The sequence below is a fragment of the Rhinolophus sinicus genome, chromosome 3 (assembly GCF_057876585.1).
Source record: "Rhinolophus sinicus isolate RSI-liver-muscle chromosome 3, RSI-T2T, whole genome shotgun sequence".
In the NCBI taxonomy this organism is placed as follows: Eukaryota; Metazoa; Chordata; class Mammalia; order Chiroptera; family Rhinolophidae; genus Rhinolophus; species Rhinolophus sinicus.
In genome coordinates, this window is record NC_142503.1 from 101,383,204 (window position 1) to 101,405,184 (window position 21,981).

The following is a 21,981-nucleotide window of genomic DNA, read 5'->3' on the forward strand; positions in this document are numbered from 1 at the left end:
AGCTCCCGGCCTGCGTCCTTCGATCCCTGCCTCGCCGCAGCGTCCGGGCCTGGCCACACTCACCGTTCCGGGCGCGCAGTCCGCGCGCAGCTCTGTTCCGGGGCCGCATCCCCAGCTCGCCTCCGCTCCGCTTCCTGCTCCGGCTCCGGTTCCCGTTCCACAGGGCTCGGCTCCGAGATGGTGGCAGCAGCAGCGAGGAAGGAGGGCGTGTGTGCGCGCGCGCGCGCTTGTGCGCGGGAGAGCCCCCGCGTTCCCCTGCGCGCCCGCTCCTGCCTCCTGCCCTCCACGCAGCGATGCCAGCAGAATCTCTAACGCGCGCTCCCACCCTCCGGGGCTCTCACACTCGCGCGCGCGTGCACCCCTTCGCCGCACCCCCGGCTCCGCACGCCCCACTCGCCCTCCTGGGGCGACCACAAAGAGCCCAGAACGCGGCCCGCGGTGCTCGCTAGCGAACCTGCGTCCCCCTTCCCGGCTGGCCTCGTCTCAGGTCCCCTGGGGCTCCCAGAGGGGAGCCCTCGGGCGTCCTTGCTGCGCCACCATGCCACGCCGGGCCGCGGTCACGCTCCCAGCCTGAACCCCGGCTGGGGCGCCCAACTTGGGCTGCCGGCGCTCGCACCCAAAGGCGCCGGATCCCTCCTCGCCCGCGCCACCGCCCGCAGCCGCGTGCTCTCCTGCTCCTTCCTTTCCCCTCTTCTGTCACTGCCCCTTCTTTACCTCCTGTCCTTTCTCCTTATCTATCCCTTCCCTCCCCCAGGTTCTGGTCCGCTGTGTCTCCCGCTGTCTCTCCGGCTACATTGCCGCCGCCCTCTCCCGCGCCCTCTGCTACCGGCCGCCCTGCGCGGCCTCACATTCTCCGCATTACATTGGTGCCGCCCGCGGCTCGCCGGGCCCAGGGTTGGAGTGCGCAGTGGGCGGCGAGGGTACCCGCCGGGCCCCGGCCCCGCTGTCCCCTCCGCTCTCCACTCGCTTTGCGGCTCCTCGCTCCGGCCTGACGGGCGGCGACGTCCCGCGCTAGCCTGGGTTGTCGCTGACAGCTCCCATCTCTCCCAGGCTTAAAGGGATAATGCACCGGGCTCGACCTGCCCCACCCGGAGGCACCGAGTAGGGCGTCCTCGTCGCGCCGGGACAGTCCGGGGCTGTGGCGCTGTGTGGGCGGCGCCCTGTCCGCAATCGTTGAGCAGGGCCGTTCCCAGCTGGAGGTGAGTCAAGGAGAAGGGCGGTCGGAAGCCGCCCAGACCACGCCGTCCAGGGGGCGCTCAGTGCTTGTCGGCTGCTAAGCCTAGGGGCCGACTGGGGGTGTGGAGGCAGTGCACGATGGGCGCTGGGAGCGCGCGGCCGGGGAGGAGGGATCAGAGAAGCAGCTGTCCGAATCTGAGCCCAGGGTGAGAACACCTGTCATGCTGGTCCTGCTGTGTGACCTTGGACAAATGTCTGCCTCTCTATGGGCCTCAGTTTACCCTTCCTTGAAAAGATATTGACTTCCATCATCTCTGGGGCCATGTCTCACCTCTGATGTGGGGTTAGAGCCCATAGGAGAGGGAGACCCACGGCAGGCCCTCAGACCCCCGAATCCCACCCACTCCTTGCTTCGGAGTGCTGAGGCCACCACCACCCCACCCTCACCAGGCCTGGTCCGCCCGCTCCCTCATTCTATAACCTTCTCCATTCTCCTCATCAGTAGAGCAAGGTAAAGTTGAGAGGTACAGGGACCTACAGGGACAGCACACTACAGTTTGCAGAACTCTTTGACATCCCAGATGTCCCTAGATCGTCATGACAACCCTGGGAAGTAAAGTGCACCCCTAAACTCCTGCTCAGCCTTATCCTGGATAGGGCTGCTACATGAACATTTCCTCTTCCTGGTCCTCCATTCTTACTCCCACCCCAGACAGACCCTTTGCCCATTTATTCACTAAGCATCTATTATGTGCCCTGTCCTGTGCTAGGTACTGGGGACACAGACGATTTGGACACATTCCCATCCTCGAAAAATGAGAAAGCCGGAGGTATGATGGAACATTGGGGAATGGGGGAGGTCCAGGAGAGCTCCTTAGAGGAGGTAACATTGAAGTCAGGGATTGAAGGGTGAGTAGGAGTTGGCCAGACAGGAAAGGGGTATATAGGGCATCCCATGCCAAGAGAAGAATATGTGCAAAGACCTAGAAGTGGGAAACGGAAGGATGGAGAAGAGAGGCTGTAAGAGCCCTGAATTGAAGAGTTTCACTTTGTTCTGGGGCAGCAGCAAGGCTGCCCCTTAGCAAATCTAGGCAGAAGCCCTCTCCATCTTTCACCCATCACAGAGGCATAGCTAAGGGCTCCCCAAATCCAGGAGCTTTTGAGAGAAGCCCCCTCTCCCGGAGGCCCAGTCCCAACCTCAGCGCCCTGTCTCTGCAGCCAGATGCCACACAGTCTCCCCCTGCTGACCAGAGCGGGAAGTGGGAGAAGCCCCACCCCCACCCCCACTCCTTGGCTGTGGCGGGAATGAGTGCAGCAAGGGCCAGACTTGGGCACCCACCTATCCAGGTGCCCTGTAAAGACCCCAGACTTTGCTGTTAAGCATATCAGGGCCAATTCCAGCTTTAGTGTCCTCTTTTGTACAGTGGAAATACTCAGCCACTAAGGCAATTGGTGAAGGATTCATGAGGAATAATGCACAAGAATGACCCAGCACACAGTAGGTATTCAGCAAATGGCCTTTTCCTTCCCCACATCTCAGTTTGGCTTTGTGGGCCATCCCAAAGGCCCCTACTATCTCCCTGTTCCCTCCTTGCTTGTCCATTTTTCTTCTGCCCTCCTCCCAGACTTTCTGGGAGCCTCGAGGGAGATGAGCTCATGGTTCTTGCCTGTTCTGGATCAACACACCTCCTGAGGAGTCTTCCCAGGGCTCCCAGGTGGGGCCTAGGAAAGTCAAACAGAGACAAACAGCCATTCCCCAGAGTCTCTGACATACAAGCAGAGCAGCAGTTCCAGTCTACATCCCGTCCATTTCTCCCCCTCTCCTGTTCTGGGAGCCACACAGCCTTCGTGTCTGTACTGGGAATTTATGCCCCCAGCTTTTCTGTGCAACCTCAGATACATAGCACACCTTCTCTGAGCCTCAAGTTCCTCTCTAAGTATGGGGGCAAGCTTGTTGCACCACAGGGGCAATGAATGGAAGTCTGTCATTTATTTTCCCTCAGCAGGTCCAGGCCTTGGCTCGCTATCCAGCCTCTGTGCACAGAGCCAAGCATGTGCAAAGGTCCCCTTCGGACCCCCTTGTGTCCTGCCCTTGTGCTAGGGCCAGGAGCTATTACGACCTCTGTCTCCCAGCAGGCTTTACACAAAGGCAAAGCATGGATAATGAACAGGCCCACTTGGAGGAACCGCTCTCCACTGGCAGAGCAGCAGCAGCTGCTGCGGGGCTGGGGGCCAGGGGCCAGGCACGTGTGGGCAGCTCCAGGAAAGAGCCCCTTCACCAGAAGTTGAAAGCTGGCTGCTTCCTGCCTCAAGCACTGGGTCAGTGCCCCTTCAGATGCCTACCAGGGGCCCCTCTGCTATTTTCAGCCATTTCCAGAGGCCAGTGGGGGAGACCTTGGCAGTGTCCCAGACCCAGTCACCAAACCAGGTCCAGTCTGCGGCTGGGTGGCCCACATGGAGTGCCAGGAGGCAGTGGCCATTTCTTGCGTGTCTTCTCAGCCAAACCCTGGCTTCCTGGGAAAGGCTGAAAAGTAAAGAGGGTCACCAAGCATTCAGAGAAACACCCCACCCAGCCAGGCTCTCCTTGCTGTCTCTCTTCTGATCTGCCCACCTCCACGTCTTTCCCCACCTGCCCCCACCACCACTTGGCTTCCACACAACCCATTCACCTCTCAAATCCTTTTATCCCTAAACAGCCTTCCTTGACTACCCTCTGCCTACTCCAATCTCCTCCTCCTCTTTACTTTTAACCTACTATGTGTCAGGAGTTTTCATTCATTGATTCATCCTCACACTAACCCTGGTGTTATTGCTTCCATTTCAGAGAAGGGAAAAATCAAGGTTTAGTGTGGGGTTACAGGATTTGAACTGAGAGCCATTGTTCTTCATTCTTTCATGAACATTTATGGAGGACCTACTCCATGCGAGGCACTGTGTCAGGTGTGGGGAATACACACCAGAGGACTCAGAGTCTAAAGAAGGAAACAGATATCCAACCATCATTCAAAGAAATGTAAAATGACGACTGGGACAAGTGCTATGAATAGCTGTGGGGCCGTTAAGTCAAGGTCCGTTCTGTTCCTGGAAGTCAGGAGAGGCTTCTGGCAGGATGTGCCATTTCACGTAGTATCGTGAGTCTGGGTAGACATTAACTTGGAGAAGTGAGGAGCTCCAGAGAGGGACTAGCACGTGCAAACGCCCTGTGGTGGGAGGAAGGAGGAAAGGCCATGTGGCCAGAACAGGAAGAGGGAATTGCAGATGGGGTTGCAGTGGCAAGGGGTCGGAACAACAGGTTTTGTGAGCCCCACAGGGAGTTGGGGATTTAGTCTGGTGGCTCTGGGCTGGCCCTGGAGGTTTGAAGCAGAAGACAGTGGCATTTGAACTGAACACCCCACCACCACTCAGCACCCTCACTCACTACTTCCCCATCAGATGTCGTGGGGTCTCTGCAGGCCTATAAGAGCTACATTGGATCCTTGGGCCTTTGGTTTTCCCATCTGTGAAAGGGAATAATTCTTTCTTCCTATAGTCTCCCTGGCAGGAAACAGGATGAAGGAAACTGGGCTTCTTGGTGTAACCTCAGGTGTACTGCTCCCTTGTCAAGCATCCTCCTGGACCAGACAGATACACCAGCTGACCTTACAAAACCTCCCTCTTGGAAAACCTTAGTCAGCTGCCCACTCTCCTCAAAGACAAGGCACACCTCCCCAAGAGGACTGCATCACCCTCATGGGTGCCACCAGGCAGAGACAGGCTTATGGGTCCTGTTTACAGATGGGAAACGGAGGCGCCAAAGAGCAGGGGCTGGCCTGAGTCACCACTCACACGCTGAAGGGAGAAATAGGATGGTGAACAGGGCGCACTGGGAGAAGGTAGCAGGGCGGTGAGGGTGGGGGTGGGGGTCAGGTCCAGGTCGCGGAGATCCATGAATACCACAGAAGATGATTGGACTTTGAAGGGTTTAAGGGAGGCGGAGAGTTAGATCCGAATGTGTGGACACTCCGCCTGGCTCCTATGAGGAGGATGGATTGGAGGGGGCGAAATTGGAGATGGCGCTTGGAGAGGAGGCTGTGGGGTCACCCAGCAGAGGCGGTGCAGTGGGGTAGAGGGGTCCAAGGATAGACATAACAATTAAGAGGTAGTACTAATAATTGTCACCCCCATAAACTTTAATTAATAAAAGATAAATAAATAGGACGGCCAGATGGCTCAGTTGGTTAGAGCGCGAGCTCTTGACAACAAGGCTGCCGGTTCAATTCCCGCATGGGATGGTGGGCTGCGCCCTGTGCAACTAAAGATTGAAAACAGCAACTGGACTTGGAGCTGAGCTGCGCCCTCCACAACTAGATTGAAGGACAATGACTTGGAGTGGATGGGCCCTGGAGAAACGCACTGTCCCCCAATATTCCCCGATAAAATTTTCAAAAATAAAAATAAATAAAAAAGGAAAGAATTAAGAGGCGGGACTTGGGGAGTGTCTGGGTGTGAAGGCTGGAAAGCAGGGTCCCAAAGCCTTTTCAGCAAAGTGACTGCTGTTTGCTGGGAGCTGACCCCCACCAGGCTTTGTGACCTTGCTCCAGAGAACCCTCACACCAGCCTCCCTGGATTGTCTGCAGTGAGTAGGGGGAACCATGGCACACCGCCCAGACACCCTGCAGGCGGGACACTCCTCCCTCTGCTGGAGGTGGTGAGTCTGCCAGGTCACAGGTGAGTGCCTTCCCTCACTGAAGAGAGAGGTGTGCCTGGCCCAAGGCCTTGCCCCCCCACAGGCAGCTGTATCCAATGACTAGTCAAAGCAGGGGATAAAGGCCCATCCTTCTTGCCCCAACTCAGAATAACCCCTCAAAGGATACTCTGGTCCCAACCCATCACAGCCCACCTTCTCCCTCAGCTGCATCCTGCTTCTCTCTCCATCCCTCCCACTAAACCTCTTGCATGCTAATCTCTTTCCACACACTGGTGTTATGACCCCCATTTTACCCATAAGGAAATTGAGGTTCAGGGATGTTAAGTGTCTTGCCCATGGTTGCACAGCTGATAAGGGGCAGGTCAGGGCCTGCCTGGGACAGGAGGAGGCCAGGACCCTTGGCTGGCTGGGGTGAGGTGGGGGTGAGAGAGGTGGCGGTCAGACCCTAGGTAAAGCCAGTCCACCCATAGGCCAGTGCTAGAACCATGAGGGACTTACTCCACCTGCCTCCCTCCTCATTCCACAGATGAGGAAACTGAGCTCAGAATGTGCCCAGGCTCATAATGTCATTAATGATGGCCACAGGCGTATTCCCTAGGGTTCTGCCTCCCAGCCCAGCACAGATGTTTCCTTTGGACCAGAGTAGTGTCTCTTCCTTCCTGTTCACTTTCCAGCCTAATTCACTCTTCCCAATTTCCCAAGACTGGAATGAGGTACCTGCATCTACCCCAGGCTTGTCACAGAGACCTGTGCAGCAGCCTGAGCTGCCCAGCCCTGGTGTGAAGCTGGGATGTACTAGGCTAGGCAGGCAGGCAGGCATCTGACTGGCACAGCAGAGCCAACAGACGGGAAGGAAATCAATTTGAGTGTTTGATTAATTTTAATTTTTAATTTGCATGGAGAATAGTGCACCCCATTTGACACTGCCAACTCACTGCACTGCTGGCGATCTCCACTGCTGGAACCACTGCGGTTTGCTGGGCCCAGTGGCTCCCTGCCCTTCTGTCAGAAGAGCCAGGCCCTCACGTGGCAGACTGGCCATCTGCAAAGCCTGGAGGGAGTCCCCTGCAGGGGCTGCGCCCCTTCTGCCCAGGAGAAGGTGTCTGGTGAGTCCCCTCTGTGTGAAATGGGAGGAGCCAAAGAAGTGACCCCTCCTGGGAGGGGGGTGGTCAGACCATGTCTGTTCCAAAGTCAGGGTGCACTAACAGACTCTTGGGCATGGTGAGACCAGTTTGAGGAGCAGGGGAGATCCTGGGTGCACCTCATTCACTGGCGCTAAGTCGTTACCAGGCCACCTACATGCGTGGGCACCCTTGTACCTGGAGTCAGAGCTGTCTTAAAACTAGGACAATCCCAGCATCACATCCTCTGACTTTAAGGGTCAAAGCTCAGTGGTCTCTTTGCTGGTTTGGAATTTGACCACATATGGGGTGAGGAGAGTTGGTCTGAATTGGGAGAGACTCAGTCCATCGCAATCTGCAGCTCCTGTCCCCCTCTCTCCTCCCACCAGGCCTCAGGCCCCGAGAGCATTACCCTGTGGGGTTGAGAACAGACTGTGGAGTGAAGCCGGCCTGCTGGTCATCCCAGCTCTGCCACTTATTAGCCGTGTGACCTTGGACAACTCATCTATTCTTGCTGAGCATGGCCTTCAAGGACCCTTGTGACTGTGTTTCCTTCCTGTTCCCCTTCAGACTTCACCCTCTCTTGATATCTACAGAACGCAACATTCAGTGGCCTCCTCCAGGAAGCCTTCCCTGATAGAGCTTTCTTTTCTCCCAGCTGCTGCTCTTCCCAGCTGCTGGCCTTGCCCTGAACATGAGCCCTCTCTGGCACCTCCTTAGGCCTCAGTAGCTCAACTGAGTACACTGCACACTCTGCACAGGCTGGTGTGCCAGAGGGAACATGTCCTTTGATGCAGATATTCCTGGTTCAAATCCACCCTCACCTCCATACTGGCTGCGTAGGCCCATCCCTTGAGCACCTCCAATCCATTGGATCCAAAACTGAACTCATCTTCCCTCCCCAAACCTACTCTTGCTTTTTTTCTTCCCTATCTCAGTAAACAACACCCCAATCAACCATTGTTCAAGCCAGAGAGCTAGGAACTCCTGGGACTCCTTCTTCTGCCTCATTCCCCACGTCCTACTGCCAGGTCCTCTGTTACCACCCTCCACTACACACCCTCTGGCAGAGCTGGCACAGGGGAGGAGAGAGGTTCTCCATGGTATTTACTGGGGTGCCTGGCAGGGCTGGGGGAGCCTTCAGAGACCAACCAGTCCTACCCTCCCATTTTACAGGTGAGGACACTGAAGCCCAGAGAGGGACAGAGACCTGCCCTCGGCCCAAAGGTGAACTGCCCATAACAGAGCCACTGAGAAGTTAGGTCTCCTCTGCAGCCCATGTGGGCATCTCAGAGAGGTCATGGTCAAGGCCAGGCCCCGTGACAGTGGCAGAAGGGCACCTGAAGCCCCAGAAGTCCCAACCCACTTCCCTCCACACCCCAGGCCCAGAGAGGCTGCAGGGGATGAGTGAGGGGCTATGGCTGTGTCCAAGTCCCCACGCAGATGAATAATCCCTTAGTGACAGCCCAGCCCCTGGAGTCCCTGGACGTGGCCACGAGAGCAAGCTGGAAGGGGCCTTAGGCATGATCAGAGCTAATGGCTATTCTCTGTGTCCCCCACCGAACGGTCACAGTGCCTGAAATTCCACCATTGCCCCTGCATCAAATGCAAATTTGTGTATTCCCGACCAGCAGAAGAGCTGGGACAAGGGTGGGAGACGGCATGAAGGGGAATCCTCTCAGTTAGGGGTCCTGGAGAGGGAACCCAGGGTGAACAGGGCTGTCACCTTTTATTGAGCACCTTCTCATGCTGGGCACTGCTAAGGACTTCACAGGCTTCCTCCCTGTGGCTCTCTAAGGTCCCCACCATGTGACCCAAGCATCACTCAAACCCTCCGGGCCTCAGTTTCCTCCTCTGTAAAATAAAATTAGTAATAATAGCTATCTCTAGAGGCTGTTGGGTGATTAAATAAGAAAAGATATGTAAAATGCTTCCTACAGTGCCAGATAAAAATTAGATGCTAATTAAATGCTAATTATAAATGAGATAACTTATGTGATAAGGCCTAGAACCCACCCCCCAGTTCATGCTTGTCAAATCTGAGCTGTTAATACAATAAATATTTTACCACTTGTTATTGGAATGGGGCAAAGCTGAGGATGGAGAAGGGTGTCTGCCTAGAGCTATGGGACAAAGCTCTGTCTAGAAACTCAGAGCATTAAGGCAAAGACAAAGCACAGAGAAGAGGCGAGGCCACAAGAAGTGGACCACAGGATGTCAGAACCTACTTTTATCTTAAAAGCCTCTGTCTCTGAGGTTTCAGCCTGGATGGGCCAACTCTGAAGGTCCCCAATCCTCTGGATTGGACTAAGCGGGAAGTCAAGGAGAAGGGGTGAGAACCTCGTCCACCAGGAGGGGGAGGTGGGGGAGTGGCCAGGACCCAAGATGAGCCAGACGCCAGGAAGACAGCGTGTTCCAGCGCCAACTTACTTACAGAGCGTGCACTTGGCCTCTGCCTACATTTCCTCCTCTCATCGTCCAAACAACCACGTCAAGGGTATTGTTCTGTCCTTACACAGATGAGACTCCAAGAGGCTAATAATGACTCGCCCACGTCACTGCTTTTGAGGCTCAGAGCCAAGATGTGAGCTTGGGCTTTTCTGGCTTAGAACCACCATGAAGAAGGAACGGAGAGGAAGCAGGTGCCAGGGCCCAACCTCTCCTCAGGTCCCAGGGCAGTAGGGCCTCCCAATTCCTAAACCAATGCTTCCTCAGACAGCTCTACAGGCGATCCAATAGGAAATGCCTGCCTCTTCCCAGTCTAACCCTGGAAGCAAGACTCGGGGCACCATGGGGAGAACTGGGGTGTCAGAGCTGGGGCAGAAATGCTTGGAATTAAAAGGTAATGATGTTATGTTACTGCACTAACTAATGCCAGGAACTGATTCAAGTGCCTGATGTGTTTAATTGTCTCAACGCTCTGTAAAGTAGGAGCTTTGTCATCCCCATTTTACAGATGAGGGAACTGAAGCGTAGAATAATGCATAACTTAAGTCATGTACCCAATTTTGCACAGCTTGGGAGAGGCAGAGCCAAGATTCAATTTCAAACAGTGAGACTGCAGAGTCTGCAACTAACCATGCACCACGCTGCCTGTCAAAACAGCCAAGTACTGCCCCCACGCCAGAGTCGCCAGGACGGTGTTGCAGGCAGACTCAGCTCACAGCACTCCCACCTGCACACACTCTTGAGAGTGCAAAAAGTGAGATACCTGTGTCTTTGCAGACTTAGACTAGAGAAGCAAATTGGGCTGCCCTTGCTTTTGCCACTATTCCAGAAGACACCGCCCCAGCCAAGCAGGCCCTGTGGAACATGAGGCACTGATTTGATGAATGACTTTGGAACTCATGTTCCCTGGGCCCTCGGTTCCAAGGATCTACCCTTTGTGATGAATTCCCAGGACGAACCAGTTCTGAAAAGCCCAACTCCTTGTTACACCCATTATTGAAGAATTTGGGGTACTCTCCAGGGTCCTGAAATACCTCTTCTGCCTGGAGACCCCAAAAGTGCCTTGGTTCTCTGGACATGTTCTTTAAAAGTAGGGAGGTAAATTGGCATTTGGACATGGACTATTACCCTGAGCACACAGGGGGAGCTATTGCATAGGTTCACCACCACCACAGAGAATCCAGTGAACTTCGTGAATTAATACATCCCTCCCTCCTCCCTGTGGGGGGCTCCATTCCCATCTGAAGGTTCATGGAAAGGTTGTGTTTCAATGAGATGGGCTGTAGCCCAGAACTGGGATGAGTGCCACAGGAGATGTTCAGCCAGGGGCTCAGGAAATGTCATCAGCTGCCATCATCACCACCATTACCATCATCCTCCCTGGGCAGCCCTCCGTCTCTGGGACAGGAGCCACACCCAGATATGTACCCCCAGCTTGTGGCTCCAGAATGCACATCCGGGGAGAAGGCAGTGGTCTCCACTGCTGTGTTCAAAAGATGGCCAGAGAGAAGCATTCTGGGCAAGGAGGAAAAGGGCCCTCAGGGGCTGCTCAAATCCTCAGTCCTAAATCTGAGGGACCTGAAATATTCTTGTCCTACCCGTGCTTTCAAATTAAAACTGAGCAAGAGTCTGCTAAGGGTCTTCCTCAGTCCCCACACCCACCATTCACAAGTCCTGATGGGGAAACCCCATGAGGTAACTTCAGGACCAATTGCTCTGGGGGTCCTGCACACACTTGCCTCTCTGGGCCCCCAGGCGCCCCATCTCAGTAGGAAACCAGGCAGCCAGATTCCAGTGATTGCAGATGGCAGAGGCCCTCCCCACTTAAGAAAGGACCGCGCTCATAGAGAAAAGGCGGTGTCCCCGATACAAGAGTAGGGGATAGGGAAATAGAAGGTGCTAACCCTCTCCACCCTTTGCTTCCCCCTCCCCCACTTTCCCGGCTACCCCAGCTTGTAAGGGACAAGGTCTCAGGCAGAAGCCCCGTGTTACTCTTGTTGTATCCAGCTCTAGCCAGCTACAGGACCCTGTCCGGCTCCATGGCAGAGCAACTATGCAGGCCCCACTGCCAGACTTGAGAGCTCTCAAGCCCTCCTTTCAGCAAACACTTACTAAGTACCTCCAGTGTGCCTGACCTGTGCCAGGCAATTCCCTTACACTGGGCCCCATTTGATCCTTATGACAACCCATAGAAGTAGGTATTTTACAAGTGAGGAAACTGAGGCTCAGAGACGTTAAGTTGTTTTTCCCAAGATTGCACAGCTGAAGAGGGGTAGATCCACAGGCAGATACACATGCATACCCTTTCACCCAGCGCCAAACCTTTACTCACTCACACCTAGGACAGCCTCCCCTTCTCTCTGACTCCTCCATGGCACTGCTTGCGTCCTCTCCATCCCTAGCCCGTGGAGCCAGGGAAGGGAGTGTGGATCATGACTCAGGCCTGGGGGTAAGCAGACGTCCTACACCCCACATGAGCCCTGGGTGTGCATGAGCTGAGGAGGAGGGTCCTAGAGCCTGATGCCACACAGGGACCAGGACAGTGCCAGGGCTGGCAGAGGGGCAGGGAACATCTAACGCTGCCAGGATGACAGTGCTGAGGCTGTTGGCAGGGGTCTGAGAGGGTCCGTTGTCTGGAGAAAAGGGCGCCAAGGCTGGGCCTCAAACCCCTTCTTCCACACCCCTTCCTGGAAGTCCTCTAGGACTGCCCTGGGCCAGGTGCTCGCTCCTTCCCCTGAGTTCCAACAGCTCTGATGGTGGGCACAGCCCACTGGACACTGCACTGAGGAAATCTTAAATCCATCTTCCTGGAGTACCCAACCTCCTACATCAGCTCCAGACCCAGGACTGGACTTTTAAAACCCAAGCCCTCCGCAATAGGGAGGTAGCTTTCAGCACCTAACAACAGACAGACCATACCAAGCGTAATTGGTCAGTTCCAGCTCACAGGAGGGAAGGCATGAGATGATTGGCTGGTGCTAATTGGCTCCTTTATAAAAGGGAGAGTCAGCAGAGTGACCTCGAAGAAGCAAGTTGGGTGAAGGGAGATGCTTGGCAGTCCTCCGAGAGCCACTGGAGGCTGGAAGAACAGGCCTTCTCTGCCGCTCAGAATCCCCCTTCCGTCCAGGCAGGCCAGAGTGGAGCACTCCCATGGAAGTGTCCAGTTTCAGCCATACTTCCAGCAGACCCCGACCTTGCCATTCCCAGAAAGCTGGGCCCAAATGCAGCCTGCTGCTGGAGGCAGAGCTACTCACAATAAAGCAAACATTCCTGGCACTCAAAGGGGTAAGTCTGGATTAGTCATAACCAACCTATAAACATGCCCCAGAGGGTCCCGGCACCACCTGTGTTCCCACACAAGGTCCTGGAAGGAAAGCCAAGAGCTTCCAAGCCAGAGGGGCTCTGGGGATGATGTCACCCAGTCCCCATTACAAGAGATAAAGAAATTGAGGCCCAGAGGAAGTCGGGGGCATTTGTCCAGGGTCACACAGGTACTTAGAGAAAAAACTGAGACTGGGTGCAGGTCTCCTGACTCCCGGTCTGTCCAGCGCTCTTTCCTCTGCCCCACACAAGCCCCACCCCACTACCCACCCTTCAGTTTTCAACTCAAGGGTCATTTCATCTAGGAAACCTTCTCGGGTGCCCCCTCTGTCCATCACTTGGCTCACATGGCTGCCTGCCTGCCATGTATCATAGCTCTGGTCACACTGAACTCTGACTGTCTGTCGCCCCACAAGGCTGGGACCCCTCAAGGGCAGGGTCAGTCTGCTCTATCGCCATGTCTCCACCCCCCAGCAGCACCCAGGGCTCAACTGGAGGCTGAGAAGTGAATGCCTCTTCAGTAGAAGAATGAAAGACGTTGGTATTTTAATCTTACAGTTTGCCTCCATGTGCCAGCCCTGTGCTTGGCAGGAGACAGAGGGAGGCAAAGGCCCCAGCCATGCCGCTGAGAGCTCCCAGACTGGAGCAGGGCAGAAGGGGTGTGACGTCAAGGCTTCAGACACGGTGTGCTCAGGGCTATTCCTCAGAGGCCTCGGTGCCCTAGCCGGAGTAACACCAGAGGGAGCTAGGAGAAGGCAGACACTGGGAGGGGCTGTCATGGCTGCAGGGATACCCAGCAGCTGTGGGGCTCTGAGACTGCCACCCTGAAGAGCTCACAAGTTTCCATTGCACACCTCCAGGGGGCATTATTCGTGTCCTTTTCTATATCCGCGGCGTCCCCTGGAGCCCAACCCCATAGACTGCAGTGTCAGTGGCGCGCCTGGAGCTGGGTAGTGTGCTGACTGGACGATGAGGGACCCTGCGGGAGTCCTTAGTCTCACCTTGGCAGTTCCCCTCGTGGTGGTCATGGGTGGGGGCTGACTAAAGACTGCCAGCTCCCACGTCCCTGCCCAGGGGAGTCTGGACACTCCCAGCTCCCAGCCTCCCTTCCCAGCCCTGCTGCACGCCCCTCTACCCCCCAGCGGATAGTGGCCATCCAGCTGCACAAGTCCAGGCATGTCCGCACACCCTGATGGCCACCAGGCAGTTGTTAGTCACAAGACCTCCACTTACTGCAGGGCAATGGTTACATTTCCAATGACGGGCAAAGAGGTGCTAATGTAACAAATGGGGCCATGAGGCTGCTTCATGTGGTAGTGGGGCCGTTATAGGAGTACCCTGTGTGCCAGACACCTCATGGCATTTCTAATGCTCGCAAAAATCTTGGGAATGTGTAATTAGTTCCATTTGCATATGAGGAACCTGAGGCTCAAAGAGGCTCAGGTACTTGGCCAAGCCACACTTTCATGGCGGAGCTGAGACTGGAGGTGATTTGTCTGACCGCAGCTCTCTACTTGTACCCTATAAGCATGGCCTCAGTTCCCCTCTGAGCTCAGGGGCTCCAAAGGCCGCAGTGACATGTCTGAATGTGGGGACAGAGCCAGGAGTTCAGTTTCCAGGCTCTCACCCTCACATGGAAAGGTGCTGCCTCAGGTAGTAGATGGCCATCAGCTGTGGCTAGTTGGCAGTCAGCTGTAACCAGTGAGCCATTGGCCACTAATATAACTGCCGTGGCTACGCTCGCAGCAAATGGGGGCTAGCAAGCAGATGGTGGCTGAACCTGCAAGCGCGGATTGCGGTTAGCAGGGCGGATTGCAGCCAGCAAGTAAGGTTGGTTGGCAGAGAGAAGTGGACGGCAGGTTGCGGATCGTGAGGCTCCTGCCTCCTGTGTCTCCAACCCAGCCGCCAGCGAGAGTATAGTGGTATGACTCCCCTACCTATGGCTCCGTGGGTGGTCCTTTTTGGCCTCACCATGTCAGGCATTCTTGTGTGGGGAGCGGGACAGGAGACCCCGCATGACTCCCTGCATGACAGCATCCTTCCACAAGGATGCACCCACAGAGGGAACAGATAAGGAGACGGACAGAGCACGGGAGGTGGCACAAGGGACCAGGTCCTGCCGTTTTGGCTGCACCATCTTTAGCTGCCATGGTGCTCCCTGTTCTCTGCCAGCCCCAAGCATAGGGGGTCCCCAGGGCTCTGCTTTGCCTCTTCTCTCCCCATTTCCCACCCTCCCTCTCCCAACTGCACACAGATGGCATGCCTATCTCTGCTTCAATCTGGTGCACACAGCTGCCTGCTGGGCACTCCCACTGGGACGTCCGGGGAACAAATCACCCTCAGCCTCAGCAGGTCTGCCCTCCTCTGGGTGCCCATCTTAGAGTCTGGTGCCCCAGTCAGTAGCCTGGAAGCCCCCTTGTCACCTCACCCTCTATCACCCATTCATTCAACTCTATCCCCTAAATTAGCATGAATCCTGTCATTCCTCTCCAGCCCCTCCAGGCCCCCTCCAGTCCATCTGTAGTAGGTGCTGTTGGGGCCTTACCCACACCCCTTTACCAGGCCAGTACTCTGCCCCACTTCTCTGGAAGTCACCCTCAGCAGGTAAAGACCTACCTTATCAGCAAATGCCTGGGGGTTTACAACCCACAACCGACAGCTGACAGATCCAGGGACAAAAGCCTGCTCTCCGCCCCCTGACAACCCTGGTGCTGTTCTAGCTGCAGAGCTCCCTGGGATGGGAGACCAGACTTCAGTTGACCCCACATCCTTGCCTAGGTCCCTCCCATCCTATTCCGCTGTATTCACTCTCTCATGAGCATCACTTGAAAGCACTTGTTTCATAACTCTCTAATACTTGGACCCCCTTTTCCAGCTTGCTTCTCAGGAACCCAGCCTAAGTAAGACAACATCTCCAGTGTTGGGTCAGGCAGAATGACACATCCCTGCCCCTCAGAGAAAACCTGGGGGACAGGAAATGCCAGGAATGGGAATGAGCTCAGGTCTTCCCAGCTCACCTTGCCCCAGGCTGGCCCAGAGAAGCCAGCCCAGCACCCACCTGTCTTTCCAGGCACGGTGATTAAGTTTGTGCCAGAAGGAGAGTGGGGAGCTGCTGCTTTCCCTCCTCCCTTTTTCTTTCTTTCAAAGGCTGAGCCAAAGTTAATCAGATAAATTCCTGGCCAGTCACACTAACAATTTTTCTAAGGTTCAGTCTCCCCAGAGCGACTCATAATTACTCCAGACTGAGACATTAAAGCAAAGGGGATAGAAGAGGGGGAGAAAAATATGTTTTTAATTAAAAAATTAATTTTTTCCAACAGAACCACTGACAGCTGCCCGGCTGCGGTGCTTCACTACCCCTGAGACAGCCCTTCCATCCATCCATCTCTTCCTCATTAAGCCTGGAGGAGGGGCGTGAGCAGCCCCCTTCCCTGAACAAAGTTTCTTCTCTCTCCAACTGAAGCCTCCTCTCTCTGATACCTGCAAAGGAAGTGGATGGATTGTAAGATGCCAGGTGGGAACAGCAGACACGGAGCGCAGGCTTTGGGGTCAGACAGACACGGGTTTCTTCAATCCCTGGGGATATGTGTGACTTGGCCAAGCTCCCTGGCACCTCCTGACTCAAGTGAGGTCCTCGGGCCAGCAGCAGTGATATCACCTGTTGGAAGCCAGCATTTTGGCCCCTCCCTAGGTCATCTGAATCTGAATTCGTGTTTTAATAAGATCCCCGGTGATTCATACGCACATTACATTTTCAGAAGCCCTGCCGAGTGGCTCTGAGCCTCAGCCCTCTCCTCTAGAAAATGGGGATAATAACAACATCTGCCTTGCAGCTTAGTTTGTAAAGGATAATAAAGATGAACATGAAAACAGTTTGGCCAACTGTAAAGCAAGAATCTTCAAAAAATGTTCACTACTTATCCCCCCTGAGCCATTCTATTGTCTGATGTCAAACCTCACAGCTGGTAGCATTTCGGGACCTTCACCCAGCCACCCAGAGGCTTCTGCTTTCTCAACACTTTCTGCTTTCTTGTTCCCTGTATCTGGGGCCCAGCCAGGAGTTTCTTAAAGGAATCAAAGAGTTTGTAACCAAGGAGCTCTTGACTAGTAGAAATGAAATGACTTGCTATCCGAAGCGTGGTGCGGCCCCTCCCTGCTTGCAGCACACTGGGAGCTGCTGGTGGTGGGTAGGGCTGGGCGGAAGAGCAGCTCAAGTCCCAACGCCACATGGATGCATGTGTCTGCTCTACACAGGTACCAACAGCCAAGGACTCCAGTTTCCACTTTGTCATTCCCTTCTGAGGTCTTTCCTAAAGACACAACCTAAAGTGCAGACAAAGCTTTATGCCATCAGGTTACCTCTAATTACAAGTAACCGGAAATAACACTGAGAGAAAGACTAAGTAAATGGTAGTAAAGAACTTTAAAGTAGTAAGGATCTTGTAATGACACGAGTAAATGTTTATGAGATCCTGTGTGATACAGAACAGCTATAAACTCACCTATATTTAAAAAAAAGTATATATAAATAATGGGGGTGGAGGAGGATGCATCTGGCCAGGGAATGCTGAATGTTTTCCAGGGTCTCTACAAGCCCACATCCCATGGCCGGAGAACCCTGTGAACAAGGCCCTGCTTCAGGAGAAGAGAAGCTGATGAAGGGCGAGGGCCTGGGCAGAGGCCGACAGAGCTTATCTCCAGCAGAGAACCACAGAGACCCATAGAAGGAGGACAGAGAGCGAGGTGGGCATGGACCACCTTGCAGGGGTGTGAGGGGAAAGCTAAGGCCCCAGGATGGAGCTGACCCTAGCGATAGGGTACAGGACAGAGCAGCGTCCAGTATACTCCAGAGCTTAGCCACTGAGTGGGGCTGACCCTGCAGCATCAAGCCTCTCAGTGAGCCCAGAACAGGCAGGAACTGACACCATGTCACAACACGCAAAGGTCTTTGGCACTTGCTGTTCAATACTGGGAGAATAAGTTTCTGTTATTACAGTGACACTAAAGTCCCAGTAGCTAAAGCCAGTGGACTTTCAGTCAGGAAGTTTCTCTCCATTCATGCTCTGTGGTCCTACCATTTACTCCCTCCACTTTTCTGCAAACCTGTAACCATGACAGAAAATGTTACCAGAAGAAAATGAAGGTGAACCTAGGGAAGCCAGAGGAAGCTGGCCCTGCAAAGCCACCTGCTGCTTCAGGGACTGGATCTGTAATACTTACAAAGTCACCAAAGGATAAGAGCCCTAAGTGGGGTACAGAAAAAGGGCTAAAACCAAAATTTTAGACAATAATAAGAAAATGAATTTAAGACCTGGTTTTACACTCAAGACTTGAGACTTGAGTGCACAACTGTAAAACCAATAGTTGTAGGGACAAAACAACAGAGAAAAACTCCCCCACAAGACAAGCTTACAGAGCACAATTTCAAAATACACAATGAAGACTGATGCTAAAGCAAAATCAACAGTTAGAAGAGGAGTTTATTGCAGACAAAATAAATAATAGTGTAATCTTAAAATGACTTAACATAAGCCTGTTTAGAAACCTTAAAAACTGGCATCTGCAAAAAGGAATGAGAATGTATAAAACAAAAATAAGCGTAAATGTAACAAGAATAGATAGATATGAAAAAGAACCAATTTCAAATCTTAAAAATGAAAAAATAAAGTAATTAAATAAAACCTTCAATAACTGGGAAAATTCTAGACTACACATGGCCAAAGAGACACTTAGTGAATTGGAAGCTAGTACTAAGGAATTTATGTAGAACACAGCATAGAAAGGTAAAGATGTGATAGATCCATTAAGAAGAACAGAAGGTAAGTTGAAAGGTCCCAACAAATACCCAATAGGAGTTCCAGGAGAAGGGAATCAAGGGATGGAAAATAAGCAATAGTCAAAAATATAAAAGCAGATTATTTCCTAGAATTAAAGAAAAAGGGAAGTTTTCAGGGTGAAAATAAACATTAAGTGCCTGGCATCATAAGTACAGTTAATCATAACTGGACATAGTTATGCAGAACATTAAAGATAAAGATAAAAAATTGAAAAGCTACGGAAAAGACTTTTCACCTACCAAAGAATTGACAAGATGTGCAGAACTCTCACCAAGAAAAAAGGCCAGGAAACCATAGAACAAGTGCTTCAAAGTTGAGTATAAAAGAATGGGGGGTAAAATTCCATTTGCAGCTAAATAATCACTCAAGATTAAAAATAAAATAAAACTTTTTTCAAACATGTGAAAACTAGGAGAGTTTATACCCAAGAGAACTTTACTGAAAGAAGTCCTAAGGGATGTACTTCAGCAAAATGAAAAGTGAACTTAAGGGAAAAAGTGGGGTGTTAAAAATAACAATGAGTGTAGAAATTGGTTTAAAAATATTAGTTAACTGAACTATTGACCAAATAATTATAATAATAATAGCTACAATTGTGATTTTTTTTTTTCAATTGGGGAACAGTGTTTTTCCAGGATGTAAAGTCATTGTTTTTCAACCCAGTTGTGGGGGGCGCAGCTCAGCTCCAAGTCAAGTCATTGTTTTTTTTCAAGTAAGTGCACTTTTTTTTTTTTTTTGGAAGGGGAACAGGACTTTATTGGGAACAGTGTGTACTTCCAGGCCTTTTGTCCAAGTCAAGTTGTTGTCCTTTCAATCTTAGTTGTGGAGGGTGCCGTTCAGCTTCAAATTGTCCTTTCAGTCTTAGCTGTGGAGGGCGCAGCTCAGCTCCAGGTCCAGTTGCCGTTTTCTAGTTGCAGGGGGCACAGCCCACCATCCCTTGCGGGAGTCCAACCAACAACCTTGTGGTTGAGAGGACGCATTCCAACCAACTGAGCCATCTGGGAGCTCAGTGGCAGCTCAGCTCAAGGTGCCGTGTTCAATCTTAGTTGCAGGGGGCGCTGCCCATCATCCCTTGCGGGACTCAAGGAATTGAACTGGCAACCTTTTGGTTGAGAGCCCGCGCTCCAACCTAGCCACCCGGGAGGCAGCTCAGCTCAAGGTGCCGTGTTCAATCTTAGTTGCAGGGGGCGGAGCCCACCATCCCTTGCGGGACTTGAGGAATTGAACTGGCAACCTTGTGGTTGAGAGCCCACTGGCCCATGTGGGAATCGAACCGGCAGCCTTCAGAGTTAGGAGCATGGAGCTCTAACCTCCTGAGCCACCCCCAAGTCATTGTTTTTAATCTAGTTGTGGAGGGCGCAGTTCGCTGGCCCATGTGGGAATCAAACCGGCAAACTTGTTAAAAGCACCACGCTCTAACCAACTGAGCCATCCTACTGCCCCCAATTGTGATTTTTTTTAAGGCATAAGATTTTAGACAATTTCAAAAATTCTTTACTTGTTCTGAAGGATCATAAAGATACTGGATAATATTTGAACTTTGTTAGAAAAACTTATAAGTAAATATGTATATTAAAATGTAAGAGTAACCAGATAAGATTGTAAATACAATTTATAGCTTGTGAGGTGCAGCTAAAGCAATATTTGGAAGTAAATGTAACTTTACTAGCAATTGTCACCCCAATAAATTTTAATTAAAAAAAGAAGTAAATGTATAGTTTTAAATGAATTTATTAAAATATAAAAAATATTTAAAATAAACACACTGAGTTATTTAATGCAAAAAGGAAGAAAAAGAACAAAAGAATAAGCCTTTAAAAAGTACAAGGAAGAAAACAATAAAGAAAAGGTCAAAAAATTTTAAATTAAGAAACAAAAGCAACAGAGAGGTGTAGCAGCCCAATTAATAGTATTTCATCTCTCACGTCTGCTTTACAGAGCTTCATCTACATGCTACAGAAACTTTCATTCTAACTTTGTCTATTTTTGCAAGTTGTAACTTGTTTGGGTAGTCCTCTTATATATGATTTGTTTTCAGGCAGTTTGTTGATGGACTTTAGGTAATAAAGGCCTGAATATTCTGACCAGGGTGTAAGGGTAGAAATCTATGCCAATATCTAAGGATTCCTACCTCATTTATACCCTCTCAACACCAGTGCAGTGGAAGGGTGGGGATATCACAGAGGGGCAGAGAGGCAGAGATTTGTCTACAGGTGTGCAATGGTTAGTGGCACAGCTAGAAATAGAATCCATTGTTCCCCCATCACCCCAATTCTCCTCATGTCTCCCTAGCCCCCCACCCCACTAAGATGCAGAGGGATTTCAAAGTATGATTCCTTGAAGTCTCCTTCCTGGGGCTGATTCAAACCATTCTTGTGGATGTGACCTCATCGAGAGGCCAGAGAGAATCGCAGGGCCCCTGGGGCCACCACTGAGCAGTCCAGGCTCCCCTCACTCCTTGGGGAGCATGATAGATCTTCGAACAGGAGAGCTATGTGCTGGCCAGACACTGTCTCCATCACCTGGTATGTGGGGCTCACGTGGACAGGCAGACAGCAGAAAAGGGCTGGCAGTCTTACAAAAGCAGAGACACCGTTTTCCAGGTGGACAAAAAAAAGTCGTGAAGCGAGTCATCGTTCTTCGGATCTGCTTAAAATGAGTCCCAGCCATTCTTTAGTTAATACCTCCACCTACCTGGAAGGAAGGTAAATCATTTACAACTTCTCACTAGAATGACTTGGTCCAATATTGTGGTTATAAAACCCTAGACTGGTAAATTCTCTCATCTGTGAAAAGTCCTTCCCCAAAGAACTTCTGGAGAACGACAGACATCCGGTAATCTGACATGGCTAGGGGTGGCCGCTGGGTTCTCTTCAGGGCCTGTTCTGCCAACTCTCTCCCACAGGGGGGCTTACTGAGTCAAGATGGCATCTGATTGCCCCACAGCTCTGGCTTAATGGGTTGGACTCTAAGGCAGCCTTGAGGACAGTCACCAGCCTGTTGGCCCCGGGCTAGTCACATGCTTCCCTGGAGGAGAAAGAAGGATGCCCTCATTGCCTGGGGTTTCAGAAACTCAGAGGACAACGGCTCCAGCCCTTATTGTTCGCAGAAGGACACTGAGGCCCAAGGTCACACAATGAGGATGAAGGTCACACAGTGAGGTCACACAATGGGCTTCCTGAGTCTGAAGCCCAAGTCTGCATCTCCCCCCATCAGCTGAGCCAGAGAGGAAGACACTGGGGAGAACAGTGGAACAGAACCACGGGTTGGGGGGCAGGAGGAATTTGCTCACTCCAATTGTAGCTTGATCAATCGCAAGTGAGTGCGGCAGCGGGAGCAGCTGATGGAACCACAGCTCCCCCGAGCCCCATCACTCAGAGATACGGTAATA

General features: G+C 52.3%; 1 protein-coding gene and 1 long non-coding RNA gene across 6 annotated transcripts in view; one reads left to right on the top strand and one right to left on the bottom strand.

Annotated features, from left to right (window-relative positions):
- LINGO1 (leucine rich repeat and Ig domain containing 1) overlaps nt 1–1,296 on the bottom strand; it is a 194,113-nt gene extending 192,817 nt beyond the window's left edge. Inside the window, exon 1 of one of the 3 annotated variants that reach the window (XM_074328307.2) lies at nt 64–1,296. The gene's annotated coding sequence lies outside the window, so the exon portion shown is untranslated. The remainder of the gene's footprint in view (nt 1–63) is intronic. The other 2 variants (XM_074328306.2, XM_074328310.2) reach the window with 2 other exon arrangements.
- On the top strand, nt 1,063–9,061 carry LOC109457813 (uncharacterized). 3 transcript variants are annotated; one of them, XR_002139105.3, is made up of 5 exons: nt 1,063–1,199; nt 1,947–2,674; nt 3,310–3,495; nt 6,771–6,969; nt 7,374–9,061. It is a non-coding gene; the product is annotated as an uncharacterized LOC109457813 (long non-coding RNA). The 3 variants fall into 3 exon arrangements; XR_016020756.1 differs by having other exon boundaries at nt 1,947–2,006; nt 2,601–3,495; XR_016020755.1 differs by having other exon boundaries at nt 1,947–3,495.
- The last annotated feature ends 12,920 nt before the right edge of the window (nt 9,062–21,981 follow it).